This window comes from Chanos chanos, chromosome 2 (genome assembly GCF_902362185.1).
Source record: "Chanos chanos chromosome 2, fChaCha1.1, whole genome shotgun sequence".
In the NCBI taxonomy this organism is placed as follows: domain Eukaryota; kingdom Metazoa; phylum Chordata; class Actinopteri; order Gonorynchiformes; family Chanidae; genus Chanos; species Chanos chanos.
Genome location: NC_044496.1, coordinates 35,517,892 through 35,530,987, shown reverse-complemented (window position 1 = coordinate 35,530,987; position 13,096 = coordinate 35,517,892).

The window sequence follows — 13,096 nt, the reverse complement described above, 5'->3', positions numbered from 1 at the left end:
GTATAGTACATATAGAACCTACAAGATGTGGCAACTGTTCGCAGCTTATGAACCGCGGTATAACTCTGTATCTATGGAGTATCAACACTGTACAAACACCTGAGTAGTTCTTGGATAAATAACAGGGGGCAGATGGGGCGAGATAATCTAGAGAGGGAGATGAAGGTGTTTTTCGTCTGCTAAAGAGCTTTACTGTACTGATTGTCAGGGCACATGACCTGTGTGGGAATAGACAGGCTTGGGACATTATTTCAGGTAAATGTTTTAAACCTAAAGATTTTACAGAAAAATCACATTACATACACAATGTGTAGTGCCTCCCAATGATGCGGCTTTGAACCTTATTGAATTTGATGCCGTGTGTATCTGTCTGTAGTTGCGGTGTGTAAAGGTGATTGTGTTAAATGGATGCTCAAATGAGGTGCTGACGCACATACAAGCCCAGGAAGAGTGCAATAAAGCATTATAATAGATTCAAAATTCTCTCTCTCTCTCTCTCTCTCTCTCTCTCTCTCTCCTGCGTCCCCCTCTCTCTTTCCCTTTCTGCTGCTTTGGGAACTCACGTAGAGCTGAGCATTTGTAACCAATAGTCTTGCTCCTTTCTTTCTTTCTTTCTTTCTTTCTTTCTTTCTTTCTTTCTTTCTTCTTTTTTTTGTTTTTTATTTTTTGTTTTTTAAATATCCAAGAGTCGTTCAGTGCCTCTCACAAAACTGTTCATTCCTCTCTGGGCTGCAGGGCTTTGAGGCTGGGCTATTTTTAGTCCTGACAGACTTTTGTTTGGGTTTCTTCTCAGGCTTATCTTAAAAGTGTGCCTCTACACGAGCCCTTCGGGCCTTTGCCATTTGTCACGGCACTAAGGCCTTTGAGAAAAGAACAGAAAACTGGCAGTAACGTGTTTTGATTTATTCATGACTCCGAGAGATTGAGAGAAAAAAACCCAGAAAAACAAAACAGGATTTATGTCTCTTCATGCGGAGAAATTACGACAACTCTCATGCTGAATTACATTCAAATCTGTGCAAAACATCAACATGCCAGACTGATGGCTTACAGATTTTTTAGCTGGATTTTTTTTCTTCGTTTGTTTTTGTTTCTCTTTTAACTGGTTCAGTCAGAAAGATTAGAAACCCATGTTTTGCAATCATCAATACGTTATCAAAGTGTTTATGCCTGTGTTCACGTCGGACAGACCCAATGTCAAACAGCCCATCTCTCATACTCAGATGTGTTTATCTGAAGCGTTCACCCACCATCAAAGCGGAGACAGTGGAGGATCAGAGAAGGCTGATTTGATTTAGCGGTGTTTGGACCACTAAGCTGCCGGTCTGTCTGACTGAATGAGTTGTCTTGTATGGTAGTGGACTGGCTGGAGCTGGACACGCTGCCAGTGACTCATGCTCCACGTGTCACTGACGCTGTCTCGCCAGTCGGACCCCTTGTTTCCTTCTCAGCGCGTTTCGCTGTATGGACGAGTGTTTGGAACAATTTTTTATTGTTTTTTTTTTTTGCTCAGATAGGCCCATCGCTGATTCAGGCTGCATGTGTTTAGTTAACCGTACTGATGGAATGAACCAGCTGGGTGTCAAAGCATTCTCTGTTAAAGATGTGCTAAATCAATCTCTTAGATTAAAATCTATTTTACATTCAGCACAAAATGCAGGACTGCCTGTTGATCAGGTTTTTTTTTAAAACATTTGTATGTCTTTTCATTGTAAGTGAATCACGAATGCACATACTGACAGTATAATTACTGAGCCAACTTCACACAAGGATGACATCCTATGATCCTCCAGCACCCACATGACAATTTCCTCTCAGCTTTTGATCTACAGCCTGTAGTTTATGCACTGAACCAAATGACAAAGAGGGAGAAGGAGAGAGAGAGAGAGAGAGAGAGAGATGGAGAGAGAGAGAATATGAATGACTGCTCTTTTATATTAAGCACTCATCTCTTTTTTTTCTCTCCGTCCAGTTTACGGATGAGTACCTGAGGCGGATTCCGAGTGGGGAGTGGCCACGTGTGATCGTGGTGGCGGACGGATCGTGCGGAGAGTCCTGCTCTGTGCTGGGCATCAGCTCGGATTATATTGTTGAGTCATGCCACGCCTATGGAGCCAACGCTACCATCGAGAGACTAGACCAAAGACAGGCCAGTCTGATCACTTGTCACCATGACTACTGCTGCTGGCCTATTGATAACTATTACTGCATTATAATAAATATGTTTACACTTGTTCAGACTAAATGAAAAAAAAAACAAAACAAAAAACTGTTAACTCTTTGGATATTAATGCTATTTGGACCGAATCACTTATCATATACAAACTTTCACTGACCACATTATCATATTTTTAGTCTTAATGACCCTTTTGGAGAATGAAAATGAATCAGATAATCAGGTTTCACCCAAATTAAGGATTAATTGATCTGTTTTTTTTTCTCCCACTGATATTGATCTTTGAGGGTATAGGCTTGAGTAAATGGTTCCCACAGTGGGTTGATTTTGATCGTAAATCAGTAATATATGGATTTTAGATGACAGATGATGTACATGGAGAATGTAATAGAAGAATTTGAACAGTCATAACATATTCATTAGAATTATTTTATATATATATATATATGTATATATATATATATATGATTTATCATTAAAAGTCAGATATACAATAATTAAAATGCATAATTACTACCCAGCTTCAGTGCTAATCAACCATTATACAATCTATACATGAAGAGGACATTTCAGACTCAGAGGTCACAGATACATCTAAGGCCTGTGTCTAAACCAAACCCTTTATAACAAAAGCACCACAATCCACAATTTAACCGTTGTCCTAGTGGGAAAATGACCACTGACCACTGTAAAAAAAAAAGACGATTTGAGCTGTGCATTTCTTGATTAGATGTTGTGCTGTTCTGGGAAACGGTGCTTTTCTTAAGGCAACACGTTAAATATTTTTTTGTTTCACTATAGCAGCCATATGATATTCAGAGTAGTTGAGCTAGTCATATGGTAGTCATCTGAGTTAATCTTATGGTAGTCTGTGTTAGTGTTATAGTACTTTGACTTGAGATAGTCTTATGGTAGTTTGAGTTAGCTGACGTAGTCGTTTGGTAGTCTGAGTAAGTTCAGTCAATTTTATGCTTGTGTAGCCAAAAATTTTATATAATTTATCGTTTCATATTTCATTATTTCACGACTTGTGTTGTTATTAATAATGTCATTATTTTCTGTATGTATTATTATTTGCTACAGGAAAACAAGACGCTTTTTCCTTACGGACCCTTAGAGGGGGTGGACCTAGTTAGTTAGAGGGGGAGACTTTAGTGAGAAAACACTTACTGCTGTCCCTGCTGTGCTGTGAAGAAATAAAGATAACAGAAGGAGCTTTAATTTTTCTTGTAACCCGCCTTGTTTGTACCCCGTCCTACGAAGAGTCAAGCATAGTAAAAGCCCACAATATTCCAAAGAATTAGGGTTACACTAGTCTGAGTCTTGAGGTAAATTGAATTGGTCTCATGGTTGTCTGAGTAATTTGAGTCTTGTGGTTGTCATTGTGGTTAATATTGTGGTTGTCATTGTGAGTTCATTGTGAGGTCTGTGGAAGGTCAGGTCTCAGTCCAAGGTAAAGGGAGTGGTTGAGGTTCAAATTTGCGAATGCCTCTTTGAGTGTGTGTGTTTGTAGGTGACTTACGTCAGTATCTCATACTTCTTTTGCCCTCTCTGATAATAATTTTATGCTTGTGCAGCGACCCTGCGATGCCCTGTGTCCTGTTTTGATTAGGCTGTGTAAACAGTTACCAAGGCAGCTGTAATGTATGAGTCAGATTTGCTCAGGGAGGCAAAGTGTGGAGACTGCTGGCTGCTTTCAACCTGATTATCTCTTGAGGTGGACGTTTGCCCTGTCTGAAAACCTCAATACACCGTGGTAACTTACTCTTTAGATCATACCTTGGTCTGAACTGAAACATTTCAAATGGAAAGGAACCAGGTTGTTCTTCCCTGTACACATAGCTACTGCTTCCACTCGCATTAATTCTTATTTATGTTCTTGAGCCTCGTGTTTTCAGAGTGTAACTGCAACAACAACAAACAAACAAAAGCTACGACTACTCCAAACTACTACTACTATTACCACTTATTATTAGGGGCCAAGCAGCGAAGCTGCTGGAACCCTGTTGTAATTGTTAGCGTTCACTAACATTATTGTTTGTATTGTTTATTGCAATGGGAGTCTATAGCAGCCCTTAGGACCATATGGTAAAAAGTTGTAAGATTTGGCACATTGATAGACAGTCCAAGATATCTAGGCCCCAGACTGGGGTCAATCCATACATCCCTCTAGCACCACCAACAGGCCAAATTTTAAGGTACATTTTCGCTCATAACTTTTGAACCCTTATACAAGAGTTGTTATCTTTTTTCCCCTGAATCCTTGGGTCATGACAAGTTGAATGCATCCACTGACGTCAATTTCCGCCTGATCAGATTTTCTGCCATTTAAAATTTTTCGAAAAACCTACTTTTTCAAACTAGTCTTAGACCATTGAGCTGATCACCAGCACATTTGGTACACATCATCTACAAAGTAGTCGGATCAAAAGTTATCAAAAGAATTTTGCTAGGCCAAAGGATATGGCTGCTGTTGTCCAATGAATTTCGATGGCAAAGCCTCCAAAACAGGAAATGAGCATATCTCAGCAATGTTAGGATGGATTGATGCCAAACTTCGTACACATCATTGAGAGGGGGAATATTGGGTCCCCACCAAGTTGCATGAAATTTGGCCACATGGTGGCGCCATACCAGAAAAACACATAAAAATGTGTTGAAATACCCATAATTCCAAGACAAAAGCAGACATTTCAACAGAACCTCTTGTGCATCATCACAGTAATGAGCCCTAAATGGGACTTTATGAATCCTAGGTGTCGCTCATTTAGTTTGTCAGCCATCTTTTTTGTTTAACAAATTTCAATTGTTTTCAATGGGAGCCCATAGAAGCCCTTAATGGATCCCTCAATGGGTGAATTTTGGCACCCTCACAGAGCACAGCCCAAAGTACCCAGCCACCAAATTTGGTGCTGTTCCTTCACTGACTCTAGTGCCACCAGCAGTTCAGAGTACATTTTTGCCTATAACTTTTGCCATTTGGCCCAGACCAATCATCTTTGACTCCCCTTAATCCCTGTCTCATGCTGAGTGAAATAGACTCAGTTTTTCAAAAATCACCATATTTCATTTTCTGCCTTTTGAACTGTTCATAAACCCAACTTTTGCAAACTTTGCAACCAAATTTGGTACACATCATCTACGGAGGAGCTTGACCAAAAGTTGTATAGAGAGTTTTGCTAGGACAAACGGCATGGCTGCTGTTGTCCAAAGAACTTCGATGGCGAAGCCTCTAAAAGAGGAAATGAGCATATCTCAGCAATGCTTGCATGGATTGATGCCAAACTTAGTACACCTCATTGCTAGGTTGATATCTGGGTCCCCTGCAAGTTTGGTGAAATTTGGCCACATGGGGGTGCTATACCAGAAAAACACATAAAAATGTATTGCTCATTACTCCAGGCCCTGGAAACCTCCCTCCCATCCTTGCCCACTTACCTTGATCCAAATGGGGAAAACTTGGGCCTCTGCCTTGCTCCCTGGAACTCCAGACCAGAACCCGGTTCTCCCTTGAGCCCCAGGCACCCACTCTTAAGCCTGGGAACCACCGTCTCCACACCTAGTGTGACTTACTGCTGGTAGACCAAATCGACCTCTGACCCCATGGTAGAGCGAGGGACTTTAGTGTATCCAGAAAAATTCAGAGGTCAGTCAGAGGTCAGTTTGGGTTACCAGGCGGTCAAACTGCTTTAAGCAGGTGTATGGTGAAGGCAGCATACTCGTGCTTAAGAGTGGGTGCTCAGGGACCAATGCAGTGCTGGGTAGTGCACCATGAGGCTTTGGGGAACCAGGCTAAGGGACCTCCCAGGCCATCTGTACCTGCCTTGCACGCACCCAGGTGTGGGGAACTTTTGGCCCGGGCCTGGGTCTCTGGTTCCCGAGTGGGACTTAACTCCCGGAATGAAGCTCCAGGTCCTGGCTGACCTCCAGGCCCCAGGGAAGCTACCTTTCCTACATGACCTCCAGCCACCCTAACGGGGGAACCTTTTGGATGGGACCTGGGGCCCTGCTGCCCATTGGGACTTAGTCCCCGGAGCTAACCCCCGAGCCCCAGCTCCCTTTCCTACCCGAATTGCATGCACCCAAACGGGGGGAACTCTTGGGCTGGGCCTGGGTCCCTGCTTCCCTGAAAGTCCCACCAAGGGATGTCTGCTCACACTGTGATGGACTTGTGTCTTGTTCAGGGGTTGTTCTGATTAATCGTCTACTGGTGACGCTGAGCTGCTTGGCCCTGGCATTGCTGCTTGCAGCTATATTTATTATTGTTGTTGTTAGCTGCAGTATAAGTGAGGTGTGTTTGATGTGCTGGTGGCAGATACAGTGGAGATAATGCTGAAGGGTATGGTCTCTTGTAGGGCTGCCCCCTGAAAGTCGACGAGTTGAATCATCAGTCGGAGACCTGTCAGTTGACTGAGATTCAAGTCGAGCAGTTTTTTTTTTTTTTTTTTTTTTTTCAGTCAGTGCACATTACAATCACAGAATAAAACAGATAGAAGCCTACAAAAATGCACAGGGATAACATTTCAGTGAGGAATCATGAATAAGGGGAATCATAAATATATTTTAATATTCTAGCAGGGCTAGCTGGCATGCTTGCTAAAAAATAAAAAAAATCCATGTGACAACATGTGCTGGTGGTTAGCTGATGAGAGAAGCTGAAACCTGAGGTGGAGTGGTTGGCAAACTACTAGGCTAGCTATAACCATGTCTCAGAAGAAGTCTAAATTACGGTGGCATTTCAAAGTTTTGAAGGACAACCGTAACAAAATTAAATGCAAACCCTGTATGCAAGGATTTGCTTATCATTCAGCAACATCGAACGTGGTAAACCACTTGAAATGGGTAAGTTGCATAACTAGGCAGCCATCAAAAAAGAGACTAAAGACAAATGTTTGCTTTTTCATCTTAAAGATTTTAATCTTAAATGGCAAGTGGTTAATTTGTTTATTTATTCGCTTACACTTAAGATTTATTTATTATGCTGAAAGACAAATACAGTAGCCTAATAAGCCCAGTTAAGACTCCAGGGGTGGACTATGCAAAGTTATTCTCAACTGCAGTCATAGCGGGCAATGCCTTGAATTCATTTTAAACTGTTTCATTTATTTATTCATTTAGGCTGCACATTGTTTTTAATGCTTAAAGTGAAATGAAAAAATAGGCTATGAGAGCTTGATTTAAACAGAAATACATCTGTGCTGCCTGTCTTATTATTCCAACAAATCCGTGGTCTGACATTGTATGTTGGCAATTTAAATCTTTCATCATATGCAGTTGTCTTTTATGGATTTTTAAATGCTCAAAGGTATGTTTCCATGACTCTGTTGCATTTGACTATGTTTAATGTGGTCGAAATCATCACTGAAACTCATGGCAATGGATTTTCTGATTGTCAGATAGTCTATATGATTGGATCTTTGCTTGGGAGGTACAAGCAGTAGGCGATTTGTAGGGGGTGGGGGGTGGGGGTGGGGGGGGGGCATCCCCTTGTTAGCAAAATGACCAAAATGTACCCCCCTTGTTAACCTGCCATCCCCCTATATACTCTGTACAGTAGTATCAGTGACCGCCCCCCCCCCCCCTTATTTGGCCGTTTTATTAGGTGTTCTGTTTAGCACAGAGGTATTAATTATATGGAAAGTTCCTTTCTTTCTTTCTTTCTTGTACTACTGACTGTATAAGTGATTACTGAGTGAGTGTGTGTGTGTGTGTGTGTGTGTGTGTGTATCCTCAGTTTGTGTTGGTGTGTGTGTGTTTTGAATATGGATTTGGTGGCAGTCTGGCGGTTATCAGATCCGGAGTCTGTGGGTCTGCGTCACGACCAAAGCAGGGGGTCTTCCTGCTCTGACTCAGGGGCAGTGGGGAGAGAGGATGAATACTGAATGAATAATAATAATAACTCAAGCCCTTTCTGAGAGAAATCAACATGGATGACGCAGGAGAGTGATGAAAAGGCCTCTCTGCCCCCTCAATCTGCATGATCTCTAAGCATTTATGAGTTCCTCTGAATGACGTTCAGGTTTAAACTGCAACCCCATCTTAGACATTAAAGATCTAGAGATAAATTATTAGTTCAGTTCAGTATTAATAAGGATTTGTAGAGGACAGAGTGCTTCTTTTCAGGGGCAGTATCAGTAACATGTGTTGTAACACTGGTTGTCTGACATACTTGGCTGTCTTTTCCTAACAATGTATTATATTATCCAGCACTGTGCATTTAAATCAAGTCAAACACAGATTCCACAGACTAACGCCAATCAATACGATGCGCGTCTTTCCTGAGAAACTATAAAAGTGAGAGCATTACTATATATTTCACATGGATCGACCAGTGAACACTGAACAGTAAAGAATCAGAGTTCGCAGCAGTGTAAGGATAAGCCAAATTCAGTAAGGGTGGGAATTCTAAAGAAGCCAGATTCTTCATGCAGTGGGATGACTTTGCTGTGGGATGTGAGTGTTGCCCAGGGGTAGCAGAGAAATTTGCGGTGCTCTTCATTGGCCAATCAGGACTATGGCGATATAGTGTTTGTTTAAGTTTCCAGCTCTCTGAGTGATTTCAGTTTGTAAAATACCACTGAGTTGGATTCTTTCCCAGAAGCCATCTATTTGCACTAGCATCAACAGCCCCAATGGAGGTGCATTATGGGAGAAACTCCGGATATGAGCTTCCTGATAGGTAGGATTGAGGTGACGGCTGTAATGGGCTCAGAACCAGCTCGAGTCCTTTGACCTTGTGAAGGTCATTTATTAACAAAGAATTTACTTTTCCCTTTTCTCACCTCTGTCCAGGGCATCTGCTGTTTTAACAAGGCATGTTACTTTTGTTGGGAAGTGTAATAAATGTTTTATCAAAACAACAGAGGGTTTTTTTTTTCATGGCCTGCTGAGATGAATGAAGACTCGTGTTTGTTCATGCCACTTACAGATGGCTGATAACTTAAAAGCAGGAAAGAAAAAAAGCATCCCTTAAGGTCAGCGGCAGTCCATTGACAGATAGATAAAACAGTTGGCAATATTTACCCAGTAATTAATCAATCATTGGTTATGACTTGACACACTCACGCCAACAAAGATAAGGAACAGTTTATTTGATATTCACTGATTCACAACAGTGATTATTCAAATATTAGAACTGAAACATCAGGCCCCATGAACACAGTGAAGCTCTGTAGCCTCACTGCTTTGGACACTTTAAATGATAATGTTCTGCTGTGACTGGTTTGTGCCAAAAAAGCAGATACCAGGAGGCTCCTGGTGGCAGCGGATGAGGGGACAGGTTGAGGAAAAGGTCTGATCATACCCTTATGAAACTTCACCTTCTCTCTCTCTCTCTCTCTGTGTGTGTTCCATATATAGTTGTGTGTGTGATAAAGAGAGAGGGAGAATAAATGAAGAAGCATAGAGGGCTGGCTGAGGTCACTTCAGGAGATCCTGGAGTGTCATTTCCTCATTTTGACATGACTTTGTTGTGTTGATGTATTTCCACAACATATTAAAGCACTGCAGAAAATAACGCTTGGTAGAAGACTCCGCGCAAGTAGGAAATCTGATTTGTCCAATTAAATTTGTCTGCTTTGTTTCACTGGTATGATCACTTTGGACTTTAATGAGGCCAGAGGGGCTTTTTTCCCTCTTTCTGCTGAAAAATGGTCTGAATCTCAGAGTTAAAGAGCTTGAGGAACTGTAAGGTGAATTAGGACTATCAACATTTCTTTTTTTAAATAAAGGACTGTGAATGAGAGTTAAAAAAAGAACCTGTTAAATGACCTTTTTTCAGGTGAAGGGGAATTGCTGTCCCTCACAGATGTAGGTACACAAAATCCAAGGGAGACTCAGGGACACTCGTGTGTGTACACAACCAATTACCACCTAGTCAGCAATGATGGATCACTGTGCTTACTTACCACAGAGAAAGCAAAAGGCCAGAGAGAGAAAAGAGAGAGAGAGAGAGAGAGAGAGAGTGAGAGTGAGAGAGAGAAAGAGAGAGAGAGAGAGGGAGGGAGAGAGAGAGAGAGAGAGAGAGAGAGAGAGAGAGAGAGATCCATTTTAGGAAAAGAGGACAGTGTGAAGGAGAAGGGGTAAAGTTAGGGTCACAATAAACATGTTTATTTTTTGGAGTGGATGTAAGTTAGAGTCACTATAAACATTTTTTTAAAAGTGGACATTGCTTGGTCAGTGGAGTTGATTGCCTTTGACACTCATGTCAAAGTATTATGATGTATTGTGTTTTCGTACTCTCCAGGTAAAGAGATTACATGATGATCAAATCATTTCTGATCAGTGACACCTCCTCTGTCAACATATATATAAGAGGAGCTTCCCTTTGCTTTCAGGCAAAGCAAATGGGGTTTCCAGTATTCTTTAAAAACTGGTTACAGTGACTAGACAGTGACTAGATAACAGGCATTATTATTATTGTGCTAACATAAGATGTTCTTATTGGTAAGAATTAATTGGGCATATGATGGGCGAAATTCATTTGGACAAAATTAGAGCAGCATCTCTTGTTTGGACAGTAGAAGTTAGTGCTGAGGTGTACAAAGTCTCTTTTCTTTGGCAGTGGTGATTTAGGGGGAACTACAAAACCCTGATTTTATAATCAGTCGGTTTACTCGACTGGTACACTAAGTGACCAGTTTATAAATAAGAGTCTGGCAAAGACCTTGAGGTCTTGTAGCTATCAACCAATTCATCACAGAGTTCGGAGCATGTGATATCTGTACACCCTCCTCCTTCCTTCTCAGAGTGCAGGAGTGACTCCTCAGGAAAATCCAGACTCCAACAGTGTGATGTGTTTAGTTTGGTGCATTTAGCAGTGGTCCTGCTACAGGTTTACAACTCTTTGTTTCAGGGCTTTGTGTTTTTAACTGTTGGTATCTGAGACTCAAAGGGTCACTGAAGAAAAAACCCTCCACATTTTCTAACTCTTTTGTTCTGATTTTGTTCTCCTGCAGGTGCCCACGCCAGAGATCCGAGCCCACAATCTGCTCTTTGACCTGTCGGCATACGGGGTCGACGCCATTAAGGAGCCACGGAACTCCACCCACGCTGTGGCCAAGTCCGGATTCCACTTGAAGATCTACGGAACCTTCCGGAACCGCTACATGGCCCTTGCCTGCACCGCCGCTGACTCCAAGATGATCCGTTTCCTGCGTCACACAGCTAACTCATCGGTACAAAGAATGCACTTCTAATCATGCACTAACTGGTAACAATGTTCACGAAAGCATTTTGTACACCTTTAAACAGTGAAACGTGTCTCTGAATCGTTTTCCTAGTCAGCTGTTTCACAATGCACAGTCATATATACAGGGACTGTCACTGGAGGACGATATGAACTAGAGATCTGACTTCACAGACACAAAACAAAGTGGATGTCCTGGACTGATTGAAGAGCCTCAGGTTTTGCGCAGACAATCTCATCTCATCTTGTTGAGAAAGAGAGAGAGAGAGAGAGAGAGAGGCTATAAGAGAGGAGTCCCTTGGTCTATGTTAGGAGGCGTGTGTGGGTGAATTTCCATGTGAATGCTTGTGAGTGTGGGTCTGATGAAAGAACCTCACCTGCTTGCAAGGAACCTTTCACACAGTAAATGGCTGTTGAAAGCTCCTTTTGTGTCTCTGTGGGTGTGTGTACTGACTGTACGGGCAAAGCTACAGAGAAACCGTGGAGCTCTTGTTGACGAAAACAGAGGGAAATAAATGAAATCACACACTCTACTGTAGTTTCACAAAATAAGCGAAGGATCAGAAAAGGATGTAAAAAAGATGGAAACTTCTGGAAAATGTGACTATATTTCCTACAGAGTGGGACAGAGCCCTGTGCTAAAACAACAGATGAATGACAGGGAATGAGTAAAGAACAGATGGGAAAAGATGGGGGGATAGAGGCGGAGATGCAGGAGGAAATAAGTGATTAAAAGATTCTTCATATCTAAGCTAAAACTTCCCCTCTCGAACTTTCTGTTACCTGCGGTCTTTCTTGGCCTTGGATTGATGAGAGAAATAAGCTGTTTGCTTAGTTGCTGAGAGAGAGGACAGATGTGTTGAGGAAGAGGAAGAGGAAGATTTGAATGAGGTGTGAAGGACCGGTCACACTCAGACAACAACATCCCTGAAGGATGGCTCTTTCTGGGCAAGCAAACTCCATCCTCCAATGAGAATGAAGCGAATGGTCTCTTTTATAGAACTTTTGTTTTCAATGCATATCAGGAAAGCACTTGACAAACACAATGAAGTGATGCACAGATTTCTGCAGCAAGATGAATCTGAATCTCTCATTCTTTCTGTCTATCCTCCTGCTTTTCTGCTCAGAGAGAGAGAGAGAGAGAGCAAAAATAAAGGGAAGAAGAATCAATGGTGTGAAAAAGAGAGGTAGTATATGAAAGAGAAAGAGAGAAACAGAGTGCAAGAGAAGAACAAAAGAGCACAAGGACTCTTAATGAATGTGTGGCGTCACAGGGCACAGCTGCATCTGCGTCTGCGTGTGTGTGTGTGTGTGTGTGTGTGTGTATGTGAGAGAGAGAGAGAGGGAGACAGAGCACATCAGTCACAGAGATTCACACTGTTACCTGGTTACAGCCAAAGATGTGTGGGGGTGGGAAAAGTGTGTGTGTGTGTGTGTGTGTGTGTGTGTAATGGACGCAGATGATAGGGTGGGATGTTACTAAGATGCTGCAGGAAAATGTTGGTAGCATGCATTAGAATCAACGCAGCGTATGGCCTCAGTGTGGCTTAATGTGTGTGTAACATGTTGTCTCTCTGTGACTTGAAGTGAAAACATATCACTTATAGTTTTCTTTTTTTTTCTTTTATGAAAGTTAAACACGTGAAATTAAACAATGTCAAAGCCTTGAAAAGCCTTCTACACTCTCTCTCTGTCTCTCTCTCTCACACACACACACACACACTAACAGACAA